Source organism: Monopterus albus, unplaced genomic scaffold (assembly GCF_001952655.1).
Source record: "Monopterus albus unplaced genomic scaffold, M_albus_1.0 scaffold656.1, whole genome shotgun sequence".
NCBI lineage: Eukaryota > Metazoa > Chordata > Actinopteri > Synbranchiformes > Synbranchidae > Monopterus > Monopterus albus.
In genome coordinates, this window is record NW_018128536.1 from 30,739 (window position 1) to 45,218 (window position 14,480).

General features: G+C 44.2%; 1 pseudogene; it reads right to left on the minus strand.

The window, feature by feature from the left end:
- Nucleotides 1–5,995: 5,995 nt before the first annotated feature.
- LOC109953395 (sodium/potassium-transporting ATPase subunit beta-2-like) lies at nt 5,996–13,828 on the minus strand (annotated as a pseudogene).
- Between the last annotated feature and the right edge of the window lie 652 nt (nt 13,829–14,480).

The following is a 14,480-nucleotide window of genomic DNA, read 5'->3' on the forward strand; positions in this document are numbered from 1 at the left end:
GCATATGGCTGCAATATAACAAAGAGTGAAAATTTAAGGGGGTCTGAATACTTTCTGTACCCACTGTATGTCCCGGCTTGAAAACTCAGCACAAGATGCCTGAACCAAATACTCACGGATTGCATTTAGAACTGTTAATCTTATGTAGATGATTGAGATAAATGATGAAATAAATGAAAGTTTAATAGGAACCGAAGTGATGTCCAGGGAGGAAGCATCTTCTACCTCGTAAACAATCTGCCTGATATGACCTTTGTCCATTGCTGAAAGTGAAGGCCGGTGCTGTGCTGGCTAAACATAAAAAGATGCTAGCTGAAGGTTTTTTTGCACTGAGCTTTGATAATGACAGAGAAGGATAATGGACTGGTTACATCACTTGAAGTGCAAACAAGTTAATTTTCACACTTCATTTTCTCTCATATGCTGCACTGAAGAGCTCAGCTGTCAGAGAGCAGAGCTGCACCATTAGCAGGCTGAGGAGGACAAACCTGAGTCCAGTAAAGGTAGGGACAGATGCTTTTTGTTAGCCGATAGCATTACAGGAAAATACACCCTGATAAGGTCTGACACTGATCTTGGGCTCGGAATGCCTCTACATGTAAAATAAGATTCACCAGCTTTAGAACATAAAGCTGACCGTCTTTGTCCCAGTGTCGCCTTTCCTGTGACGAATATCTGCAACGTTCTGGTTTGTAAAACACTGGTGAACAAGGCAGAACCTGGACCTGGTTCTTACAGGTTCAGGTGATGAGAAGCTCCAGGTCAGATAGTTCTTGTGGTGGAAAGACCATAAACCACTACAGACCCGAGACTGTCTCCATGAAGACAGTGTCAGTGTCGTTGGGCCGGTGGTCAAATGTCCTCTTTGTGTAAAATGTCCATCCTGACACGACAGTTTCCCTTTAACAGTTCTGTATTTAATCACTAACCCACCACTCAGTGTTACTGTCAGCCTGGTAGGTGCTGATGTCAGTCAGCTGCTGCTGATCCTCTTATTCCTCTTGCTCACTCTTTACAGCATCTTGTCCCTGCTGGGCTTTGTCAATGCTGAACCAGTTATAAACCTGTGCAGGTGTGTATTTATCACCAGTAGATGGTAGAGTTCTTACTGTTCTGGTTAAAGACCCAAGTTCAGTCCAGAAGAGTTTCTGGCTTCTACAGGAGTCTGGAGTCTACTTTCTTCTTCCTCATCATACATACAATAGAAGTCTTCACAGATCCACCTGACTGAGGACCCGAGCCAGTCTAATCAGGTCTGGTGGGGTCCAGTTTTGCAGCAGGTCTCAGGTCCATGTTAGTACTGAAGCAGACCCAAGCGTTGGAGCGCCAGGTTATTCGTCATGGGTTTTGTGGGTAATGTGCATTGGTTTGTTGTCCACCACATTCTGGGTTTGGTCTAGTTATCCTCAGGTCTGTTTGAGGTCAGTTCTGGGGGTCCTGAGCTTTAATCCCACTGGGTCTGACTGTCCCACGTGTATGGATCAGTTTGACGTCCACTGCCGGTGGCAGACATGGCAGAAACCATCCAAAGTGAGATCAACAGAAATGGTTCTGTGCCTAAAACTGCACAAATCACAAAGATACTGATTGAAAAATGTTAATTATATGAAGGAAACCTGCTGGACCAGAGATCTGGTCCTGGCTCTGGGTCTGATGAAGATGAAGACATGACTAAACTCAGACAGCTCATGCTGTTGCTGAGAGTTTAAGGTCAGTAATAATACATTTCATCCTACTCAGATACTTTAAACAGAAGAAAAGTACAAAATACCACCACACAGTACGCTGAGTAGCTGTGACATTAAAGGCAGGTCCAGAGGACTGGAAGTTCAAAGTCCCGTGAGGTACATTTGTGTTCCTGGGCTGTGCCGTGAAACTTTTTTGTTGTTGAAAGGTCAGAGGGTTGGGTTATATGCTGAATACTGCTCATATATGTTCAACTATTCTGTTTCAGTTTGGGGATCAGTGGCTGATGGCAGAGTGGAGCTTTGGGAGGAACGCGTCACGATGTTGTTTCTAATTTTGCAGATAAAATAAACAGTCTCATGATCCTGTGTCTGATCAGTAACACCGATTAAATCCTGTCCTTCCACGTCCGTGTTTGGATCAGATCTCTTTTGATCATTTGGTTTGAGTCCAGTTTCCACAGGTGTCAGATTAGTTCCAGAGGTTTTGGACCTGTGCAGCCCCCAACACCAAAAAAACCTAAGCCACTGATGTTTTAAGGAAAACCATATGCCCTGTTTAAAGATGGGCCTCAGTTGTTCCTATAAAAGTTGCTCAGTGTTTCTTCTGTATGCGGCTGCGTTCTTGGCCACAGAGCAGTAGAGTCCTGTTCCTGCAGAGTCCATGATGCACCTGTGATTGTAGTTTGTGTCTCTGTCAGTCTGGGGGTCCCAGTCCTGTGTGGGAGGGGTGTGGGGCCCTTATCTAGTAATGTGTCCCTACAACCAGCAGCTACATTGTTATTCCCTCATATTGGAATAAAATTTAATTTAACCTAACTTATTAACCTGGTGCATACAGTGCCTTGCGAAAGTATTCGGCCCCCTTGAACTTTGCGACCTTTTGCCACATTTCAGGCTTCAAACATAAAGATATAAAACTGTAATTTTTTGCGAAGAATCAACAACAAGTGGGACACAATCATGAAGTGGAACGAAATTTATTGGATATTTCAAACGTTTTTAACAAATGGTCCGTTTAAAGCGCAGAGAGCATCATGAAGAACAAGGAACACACCAGGCAGGTCCGAGATACTGTTGTGGAGAAGTTTAAAGCCGGATTTGGATACAAAAAGATTTCCCAAGCTTTAAACATCCCAAGGAGCACTGTGCAAGCGATAATATTGAAATGGAAGGAGTATCAGACCACTGCAAATCTACCAAGACCTGGCCGTCCCTCTAAACTTTCAGCTCATACAAGGAGAAGACTGATCAGAGATGCAGCCAAGAGGCCCATGATCACTCTGGATGAACTGCAGAGATCTACAGCTGAGGTGGGAGACTCTGTCCATAGGACAACAATCAGTCGTATACTGCACAAATCTGGCCTTTATGGAAGAGTGGCAAGAAGAAAGCCATTTCTTAAAGATATCCATAAAAAGTGTCGTTTAAAGTTTGCCACAAGCCACCTGGGAGACACACCAAACATGTGGAAGAAGGTGCTCTGGTCAGATGAAACCAAAATCGAACTTTTTGGCAACAATGCAAAATGTTATGTTTGGCGTAAAAGCAACACAGCTCATCACCCTGAACACACCATCCCCACTGTCAAACATGGTGGTGGCAGCATCATGGTTTGGGCCTGCTTTTCTTCAGCAGGGACAGGGAAGATGGTTAAAATTGATGGGAAGATGGATGGAGCCAAATACAGGACCATTTTGGAAGGAAACCTGATGGAGTCTGCAAAAGACCTGAGACTGGGACGGAGATTTGTCTTCCAACAAGACAATGATCCAAAACATAAAGCAAAATCTACATTGGAATGGTTCACAAATAAACATATCCAGGTGTTAGAATGGCCAAGTCAAAGTCCAGACCTGAATCCAATCGAGAATCTGTGGGAAGAACTGAAAACTGCTGTTCACAAACGCTCTCTATCCAACCTCACTGAGCTCGAGCTGTTTTGCAAGGCGGAATGGGCAAAAATTTCAGTCTCTTGATGTGCAAAACTGATAGAGACATACCCCAAGCGACTTACAGCTGTAATCGCAGCAAAAGGTGGCGCTACAAAGTATTAACTTAAGGGGGCTGAATAAATTTGCATGCCCGATTTTTCAGTTTTTTATTTGTTAAAAACGTTTGAAATATCCAATAAATTTCGTTCCACTTCATGATTGTGTCCCACTTGTTGTTGATTCTTCACAAAAAATTACAGTTTTATATCTTTATGTTTGAAGCCTGAAATGTGGCAAAAGGTCGCAAAGTTCAAGGGGGCCGAATACTTTCGCAAGGCACTGTAGCTATGATGTGGTTTATATACTAAGTTCTAAACTGGTTTGTGGTTCTCAGTTTTTAGTTAGGATTCTGGACTGTCCTGGGTTTGGTTTGGGATTTATTTATGAACCGGTTTGTGCTTTGTGGTCCACAGTTTCTGAATTGGTCTGTAGTATTTCTGTTACTGTGTAGTTGTTTTCACTAGTGTTGTAACTGGTATGGTTTCCTGAACTGGTTTCTGCTCGTAGTGTAGTTTTTGAACTGATTTCACTGCTGATCATTCTGTTTCTGAACTGACTGATAAACCCAAATCTGTAGGAACATGGAATTGGTTTCTGAACAGCCAATCAGAGAGAGACAGAGTGCCGGGTATCAACCTTCGATACTTTTATGGCATTGATTGAATTACTTCAATACCACGGAGTATCAAAAAATGTATTGAAAAATACCTTTCTACACTTTTATTTACTGATAACAGAACTTATGGTTCTGGTAAATGGGTTTACTTTTTATGTATTGGTACCAGTATCAAATTTTGTTATATTAACAGAATCAAACGCCTGGTAAACTGACTGTATTCTAAACTCTGTTTCTGGTCTGTAATGATTTTAACATTGCAAATTAATGAGCATAAATAACCAAAATAAATAGAGACATAAATAAAATGGTTGATCAACTGTGTGAGCAATAATTTGGTCTTCAATGTAGATTGAACATTACTGATCATCAGTTGATCGTCAGGCCATCCTCAGTGGCAGTGACATCGGAGCATGTGTGTGCTGATTGGTCGGTTTCAGGTTGGTGTGTTAAACACATCATGAAGGTGGAAACAGGTGTGCTGTTTCTTCAAACATCTGGATCAGTGCTGCTTTAATGTGTGTTTTACGGGTTGTGTCTATTTGTCGATCTGCAGTTTGAAGGACACCCGTCCGGCAAACTTGTCCCTGTCACTGCTGGCGGCCAGAGTGTTAGAGATGATTTTACACTCAATGTTGATGTCTGTGTTCAGAGAGGTGTTCAGGAACTTCACGGCCATCAGTGGCTGAGACACTAAACACGCACATGCATCTACTGGATCCTCTGACAGAATTAAACATCCTTTTATTGGATTTATTAAAATGTACCAATATTTTTCCACTGCTGATTTCTTGAGTTACAGTTATGGCCAAAAATACTGGCAGCCCTGTATTTCTGTCAGGTAATGCACCACTTCTCCCAGAAAACTGTTGAAGTCACAGATTCTTTGATATTCTCATGTTTATTTCTGTTGTTTGCACTGGATCAACACACAAAGCAGAGAAAAAGCCAGATCTGATCCAGTTTACACAGAAATCCAAACATGGACTGGACAGAATTACTGACACTCTCAACCTAATATTTGGTAGCACACACTGGACAAAACAACTGAACTTAGTTGCTTCCTGTAACCATCAATGAGTCTCTTTCATCTCTCTGTAGTACTCTTAAAAAAAGCGGTCTGAGAACTACATCTGTCTGTCTCTCCAGGTGATTGGCATGTTTCCAGGGAAGGACATACAACTTTGGACCACCCTTCTTCTGCCAGCTGCTCCAGGTCTCAGGTGTGAAGGGTTCCTTCTCCCAGCTGCTCTTCTGAGATCTCTCCACAAGAGCTTTATGGGATTTAGACCTGGACTCATTGCTGGCCACTTCACAACTCTCTAGCTCATTGTCTGAAACCATTTCTCGTGCTGTCTGAAGTCTGCTTTGGGTCATTGTCCTGCTGTACTCATGACCTCTGATGGAGACTTTCTGACACTGTGCCCTAGAACTTGTTGGTAGACTTCAGATTTCATAACACACAGTCAAAGACATCCAGTGCCTGAAGCAGCAAAGCAATCCCAGAACATCAGTGACCCTCCACTGTGTTTGACTGTAGGGATGTGTTCTTTTCTCTGAAGGCCTCATTTCATTTTCTGAGAACAGCAGAATGATGTGCTCGACCAGAAAGCTCTGTTTTAATCTCATCTGTCCACAGGACATTCTCCCAGAAGGACTGTAGCTTCCTCAGGTAAGTGGTGAACTCCATTCTGGCTTTTTTATGTCTCTGTAAATCTGGAATGATTTACCCTGTTAGATCCCTGACATGGGATCGACTGGCTGGAAGCTCTGCTAGCAGGAGTCTGCTGAAACAGATTTATTAGATCTAACATCAACCTGACACTTCTGCTCACATAGATCAACTTCTATGATGGGTCTGTCAGATCTGCCTAAACTGGATCTACTGTGTGTGTGTTGTGTACTGAGTTACCTGAGCTTTCTTGCCATAGTACCGGTTATACATGAGGTTGAAAGTCCCGTTAGGAGGAAAATACGCCAGAGGTCCGATCTTATCTCTGTCCTCCCTCTGCACACACACACTGATCAATACCTCAGTTGTGATCAGTCATCAATAACCTGCAGAGAAAATGTAAAATCCCTCCGCACAGAGGGGGCAGTGAACGCCACAGAGAATGATGCGGCGTGGAAAAGGCCACAGTCTGGTACTGGGTCTGAGTTTGGGGTGAGAGAGACCATGTTTCAGCAGGGCCAGTCTCATCCTGTTAAACCCGGACCCTCCTGTGAGGACCCTCGGACAGAATGAATGCTCAGAGCAGTTGGTAGTGGTGGTGTTTTGGAGGTCGGTTCAATCAGAGGTGTCAGTCTGTGGTTCAGAGGGAGATGTCGGTGGACGACTGACAGCCACAGACAGTTTTCACTGTGTCGGTCTCCAATAAGTCTGTTTGCAGCAGAAATTGTAGAAAGTGAATCAGAATGGACTGACATGCAGATGAACACAGATTTGTGTTCTGCATCAGTCTGGTTCTGGATCCACGCCTGTTTCTGATCTGCTGTGTGGTTTGACAGGGATAACGTCCATCCTCCAACTCAAGTGAAACTGTGTTTAGTCAGCTGTGAGGCGGAGGGGAGACATACTCTGGTCTAACTCTGGATCTGTGTTACAGGGTCTGCATTCTCCGGATCTACTGGTCTTACCCAGACATCTTTGTACCTCTCAGGATGGACACAACACATGAGACACACACAGGTACAGACAGGCAGACTGGTTCTGACCTTGGCTCCACAGGTGACATAAGGAGACTGACTGTCCTTCCCTGGAAACATGCCGATCACCTGGAGAGACAGACAGGTAGACAGGTCAGTTCTCAGACCGTTAGTACACACTGTGTAGTATTTTAGGAGTACTACAGATGAGCAATGCAACACAGTAACAGGATTTATACCCTGTATCAGTCCACATGGTCACTGTCCCCACTACCAGCAGCAGACTGAGCAGTGCCTGTGTGCCATGTCCCTGTGGACGTACACACAACTGTCCCTGGATCACTGTAAGACTTAGAAACAGGAGGATTCTCAGGCAGGTTCTGCAGCGTCCTCTCCTCTGGTTTCTAGGTGGATTTATGGAGGTTTATTGTGGAGGGACGTCAGAGATGATGTCATCCTCAGGAAGTGGACATCACACTGAACCCGATGAATGTGTTTCATGTCTGTGTTCACGTCACTGAGACGGGACCGGTTTTCATCACAGACTATATAAAATGGACGATGTGTCACTGCATCCCTCCACTTGGCAAATGTGAAGCCAAAATATGTTTGTTTGTTGTTGTGTTTGTTGTGTCTTGTTGCTTTTCTTCTTTTGCCCCCCCTCTATCCACTCACCCCAACCGGTCGAGGCAGAAGGCCGCCCACCTAGAGCCGGGGTCTGTCGGAGGTTTCTTCTGTTAAAGGGAGTTTTTCCTCCCTGCTGCCGCCAAGTGCTGCTCAGGGGGATTTGTTGGGTTTTCCTCTATAATAATAATAATAGTAAGGTCTAGCCCTGACTTTGTAAAGTTTGACATATCCAATAAATTTCGTTCCACTTCATGATTGTGTCCCACTTGTTGTTGATTCTTCACAAAAAATTACAGTTTTATATCTTTATGTTTGAAGCCTGAAATGTGGCAAAAGGTCGCAAAGTTCAAGGGGGCTGAATACTTTCGCAAGGCACTGTATCTCTACCTCACAGTTGGTGGCTGGGTCCCCCTGTGTCTGGAACATACAGCGCAGCCACCGGAGAGTGATCGACTCTAACTGGTTTCACTTCTGCAAGCTGTTGCATCGTCTGTTTTACACAGTCGATGGTTTTCATTCCAGTCGACCTCACTCTATGTTTCTGCTGCCTTTCAGCTCTGCGCCGTCCCCCAGGGAGACTAGTCTTTGTTCTGCTGAAAGTCTGTTACAGACCAGATCATTTTACCTGGGTTAAAATGTCACCATTCTGAAAATGTAAAACCCATTGAATTCCATATAGAGATTAAAACAACATAAATCATTTATAATAATGTGATTATTATAACGTCCTCACCGTCACATAAACTCATCACACACACAGTCGTGCCTGTATCTCTGCGAGGACCCTCATTGACATATGGCCTCCCCGGCCCCCAACCCTTAACCCTAACCATCACAACTAAAGGTCCAGCTCCGACCGCTACCCCAGCCTGAACCTGAACCGGTTCTAACCTCAATCCTCCAACAGCTGGACCACAGGCCAACATGTCCTCACAGCAACGGATTTGTCCTAACAAACGTCTAATGATGCTGCTCTGCGATTGACTGGGGGCAGTGTGACATCAGACAGTGTTGGGGGCAGAGGTTTACTGCAGTGACCTGGTTGTCTCTCTCTCTGCTGCTCTGTCTCTCCTCATCAATCACCATCAATCCGCCAGATCAATACACCCACACTGACCGTTTGTCTGCGGGCTACTGAGGCTCGTGTCGTCAGAGCGGGAACATTGCACGCCATCTGAGCACTCAGACGGACCTCCATCTTCATCCTCACCACCACCATGTCCGGCACCAAGGAGTTGGACCGCAAAAGCTCGAGCGATTGACGGGAATTCTTCTAGAACTCACGAACACACAAGGTGCTCGGCCGAACCGCCACGATCTGGGGTGAGTCTGGTTCATGGTCCGTCACGCTCGCTTTCTGTGTGGATCAGCCACAGCGAAGGTCTCTATACCACACTCTCTTTATTTTAGAGCTACAGTTAACCAATTACTAAATGAATTGATCACCTGATAATCAGCCTATTTTGATAATTAATTCACCTCACACGGTTTGTCATTTCCATAGTAATCTATGACCTTATAAATGTGTAATCATTTACATTGGGTTTAATAAGATGCTCTGTCTGTTCCATCACCTGTGGAGAACAGCGGCTCCACTGTTACCAGACATTTTACAGACCAATCAGTTAATAGGGAAAACAATCAGCAGATTAACCAGTAATGACCATAATCTGTTTTTAAACATTTGTCTCAGTGGTTGTAAATGTCTCTATCAGCGTCTGTGGCTTTTCTCTGTGCATCGTCTGTTCAGTGCAAGTTAAACATCTGTATCACAGCCAGACTACTGACAAAGAACTGTGTCAGTACTGACATTAGTTTTCTACACACCTGGTTAAATGACAGGGAAGAAATAGTCTGATACAAAATTAAAGCTAACCAGATCTCTGCACACCTGACCAGAGGAGCAGCAGCTTACCAATACTGGAAAACTTTGCTCAAACATCTCAGCCTGAGCCAGACAGCGTGTTGGAGTTTCCTAATAAAAACATAACAGATAAAATCCCCATTAGATAAACTGTACCGCCATGAGAACCCAGGTACGTACTTTAACATAATAAACCACATACTGACAAACAGCAGATTAGACTAGAGAAATGCATTTCCTGTCGAAAATGCATGTGGATGCTGAGATTCTGAAGGATCACCCTGAAAATACCTGAAATCAATTGCTGAAATAGCTGATGGATGAGAAGAAATGCTGAACAATTGTGGAAGTTGAAAAAATGTTGATTAATTATGAAAGGAAAAGTTCAATAATTACTGTATGTAAGATCAAATCAAAAGCTGAAGTTGTGTCAGCAGGCCTCACAAAGTAGGGAAAACAAACGTGTGTGTGTGTGTGTATGTGTATATATATATACATATATATATATTTATATAGCGAGAGAGAGAGCAGATGGGATAGCTCAGTGGGTAACACCACTGACTTTGGTTCGGAAGGTCAGGGGTTTGAGCCCCCTATCTGCCTACCTAATCCATAATGAGAGTTGGAAAAATAAGAGTCACACCGGCTCGGACGTCGCCCAGGTCAACAAGGTCCGCGTCAGGTGTTGAGGAACCAGGGCAACCTGATGAGAAGTGGGCTACTGGAACAAGACATTCATGGACAAGAGAGGAGAACAGGGAACTATTGGAATCCCAGTGAGAGGGGTTACATGCGGAAGATGTGGGACCTATGGACACTTCGAAACCCAACATCTACACTAACATTGAAGCAACTAGTAGCTCAGTGCTATAACATACGCAAGAAGCACCTGCTATCACAACTAAAGATTGACGAGATACAGCACGAATGCTCCAGCAAGGGGAAGCCAGGACGACAGGTCAGGGGGGAGATATCATCATCAACCCCACAATTGGAGATTGGGTACCAAGCCCCAATAACATGTGTGGATGAGCTTGATTTATTTATTCTTTCAAACATGTAACAACAGTCAGTGTGTAATCACACATAATTCCAGACATGTCCACAAAAATATTTTCAATTTGCTTAAGCCATAGTACATTTAGAACAACAATGAAATATCAATTTGACACTAAGGATGGAATCAAAATAAGTTAAATTACACTATGAAACCAGCCCAGTGATGTAACACTGCTGGACATCGCTGGCATTAAACATTACAAGTGTTATGGTTTTTTAAAATGAATAAACACTAAAAAAAAATACAATATAATACAATATAAATAAAATACAGCAAGCAACTGGTTGTTTGTTTTTAAAGTTTTTAAATTAACTGAACTTTTAGTGATTATTTGTAGCTTAGAGTTAGTAGACACGTTAGGTAAAAGCCAAACATGTTTATTTTTGATTTCTGCTCATTGCTTAAAGTGTCTCTCGAATATTGTAGCCAGTGTGTCAGCATCTGGTTGTCCAGCATCTGAGCTCAGACTCAGAGCAGATGAAGGGACCTGGGTGCCCACATGGAGGTCTGCTCAGCTGATGATCCACCCCATAGCTGTGCACGGTCCCGATGTGCTGGTCCAGCTCAGATTCCTCTGGGCAGCCTGTCCTCCACTTGTCAGGGTCTCTCTTCCGTTTGTTTTGTCAAATATCTTTTTACTCCATCAGTTGTGCTCCCGTCTCCTTATACAGTGTTTACTGAACGAGTGAGAGCATCCTGTGGTTCTTTTTGGTTTTATTTTATATCCACTACTGATGTTACTACATATGGCAGCTCCTTTTCATAACTACTGAACTTCTTCAGTTTGGAGTTCGTTGCTCCACCATATTTAGATTTTCGTAGCGTTCTTGGATTTTTCTGCCTATTTTTTCCATTTCTAATTAGGAACAACCGGCACGCGCTTTTACAAACACATGGGATTCATCAATATGATGCTAACAATTCTGTTTAAAAACATGTTCATGAATCAGATGGAGACTTTTCTTAGGATCTTCCTTAAGAATAACCTGCAAAGAAATTTAAGAAAACACTGAGGAAGATGTTGGTGCATGAGACCCACTGTCCTTAGATTGTTCGGAAGCTTGTTCCAAAGCAGCAGCACTGGAAAATCACCCATAGTCATGAACCTAGCATCTGGCACCGCAAGAAGAGCAGCGGATGTAAGGCGCAGGTTTCGAGGTGCAGTATAATAAGAGACTAAACTGGTCAAATATGTTGGTGCTAGGCCGTGTAACACTTTAAAAGGTAAAAGGAGAAGCTGACGATGCAGCCAGCACAGTTGCCTCACAAGTGGTGCAACATGTTCATGGTTTAAAATCTGGGTTAGAGCTCACAGGTTGACGTACCCGGTTCAGTTTGATGAGGATGCAGGGCTGACCTCAGCTGTAACCATAGAAACGATCCGTAATCCCAGAGCAGTTCTCCAACATCGTCCGATTAAACTAACAGGAACGCTTCGGATTGTTCCTCACCTGTGGAGAGACTGACAGCTGAGAGAGACAGATGGATGGGAGATGGGTAGGTCAGAGGCAGGCAGGTGAGAGACAGATGGGTGGGAGAGAGAGGTTTACCTCACCGCTGTCCTCCTGAATGAAGTACTGATCTGGAGGACAGTTATCATTGGTCTGAATCTGAAAGCTGTCGTCGTACACTGTAGACACACAGGTAGAAACAGATTATATATAAACTGTGACAGAGGTCGTGACATTGGACTTGGATTTAATAATTAAATGAACTAGTTAAACTGATCATTAACGAGCGTCTCATGGGACAGGAAGGTGTTGAGGTTACGGACTAAGCTGTCCCAGCTCTCAGTGTTGAGGTTGCGGACAAAGCTGTCCCAGCTCTCAGTGTCTGAGAACGAAAACGTGATCTCGAGCTGGTTCCCCTTTGGACGAATCATCATCCCTGAAATATGAGAGTGTAGTGGTTAGCAATAAACCAGATTCCAGAAGAAATATGTAATGGAACATATAGAACATGTAGCTCATATAGACATTATTTGTTATTAGCTTGTGTGAAGGAGAGCTGAGTGGTTATGGGTTCATTAAGTTCATGTGAGTTGGACAATGGGCTTATGTAAGTGGTTATATAGTTAATACTTAGAATCCTAGTTAAATCCTAAGTATGGTCAGAGATGAACCCTCTGTTCTTTGGTGAGGCCTCTGCCAGAACGTTGGGAGTCAACCTTCCTGTTTTTCAGGACAGGCTGTAGAGGGTTCCCATAATAGAGGAGTGAGAAGGGTGGGGGCCTATGGACGTCAAAACTGACAAAGTCCAGCTGTTGGGAGATAGCTATAGTCAGCTGCCGAGCTGATAAAAAGAGTGAGCCTGGGAGAGAGAGGATGACCATGCTGCAGTGAACAGTAGACCATGTACCTTTTGGGGACCCAGCCGGCTGGGGTAGTCGGTATCACACTCTCGCCACGACAAGAGCATCATCTCGTTAGCCAGTCACAGTAGGGTCAGGTTCTGGTTTTGTTTTGGATCCAGTTCCACATTGGTAAAATACCTAAGATATGCTAATCTCACAGCCAAACGAATCCTTTACTGAATCTTTCCTAAAGTTCTCCGTTTAGTCTCGGTTGTGTCTAATGCTCCAAAGTCAACAGAACAACAGTGAACTGTGATATTTGTAGAGAACAATAAGTGTGTTGGACTCTAGCGTCCAACACGTTACAGTCAGGCCTGGTGTTACTGTTACTAACGTGAGAAGGACGAGTGTTCAGCCTACTCAGCCTGCCACCGCTGTTACACCACTCTCTGTGTCAGACTCTGGGACCTGCAGCACAGTAACAACCAGCTGATGCTCAGGGCATCATGCAGCAGGACAGCAGAGAGTTACTGCACTGATACTGACTGATACAGGAGGATGAATTGTATTATCCAGCTGCAGCACAGCCCCCCAGTGGAGCAGAGTGAGCCCTGAGCTCCAAACAGGGTCTGATACGTTAGTGTTCACTGCTGCTTACAGCGACATTAACACTGTTAGTGTGATCAGAAGGCACTGGCAGCTTTAACATGAAACCACCTGTAACTAATAATGTTACTCATGACCCTGTCAGTTCGCTGCTGTTGTTTCAGTCCCATTGTCATGTCAGGGAGTTTCACAAACATGTTCCTGTATCAAACTGTCCAGTGTCCTGGTGGTTCCAGACTGGATCTGTGGTGGGGATCTGGCTGAGACCTAATGGTCCCATCTGTCCAGGTGTGTGTGATTCTCTCAACCTGGAGTGGCAAGCTGGTCCTGCCAGGTGGGTTTGTAGTCCTTGAGTGTCAGCAGGATGATGTACATGGTGAGAGCAAACATCCTCGTCAGAAACAGGTAGAAGACCAGGTAGAAGAGCAGGATCAGACCTGGGGGGGCAGACAGGAGTTATTTTATTATTCAGGACATTACATCCTCACCCTCTTCTCCTCTAAATGTCTGTAATCCTCTTGTGTTTGGCTCCTCAGCCTCTGTAGAGTGGTTCTCATCAAAGGAACCTACTGAAACATGTAGAGCTGAGTAACGTTCATCACGGATTACAGTTAGCCACTGGTTGGCTGGCTGGCTGTCACCATGATTGGGTAACTGTCCACATCTTCACATCTCAGCCAGTAGCATTACAAAGTATACAAAAACAATCACTGGTTTACAGGGACCAGGAAACAACAGGGACATCAGTGAGTGGACCGCAGAGAAGACGTCACGTCGGCTAGTCTGTGCTCTGCTTGTCCAACAGCTGTTTGACAAACATCCAGTCTGTTATTGGCTGACTGTTGCACCATGGAGTTATCCTCCACGTACTCTGCTCAGCTGAATGTCTGGAGACGGGCGTGGAGCTTTTCCACTATTGTGGTTCTCAGATCCTCAGACAATTCTCTGCTCTTCTTTCTCTTCTCCATGCTCAGTGTGGTCCACACCACACAGAGGCTGAATTCATTTTTCTCCATTTTAACTGGTTGCTAGTGGGATTTCTATGTTGCCAGCACCTGGTGGTTACTACAGGTGAGTTTCATTACAAAT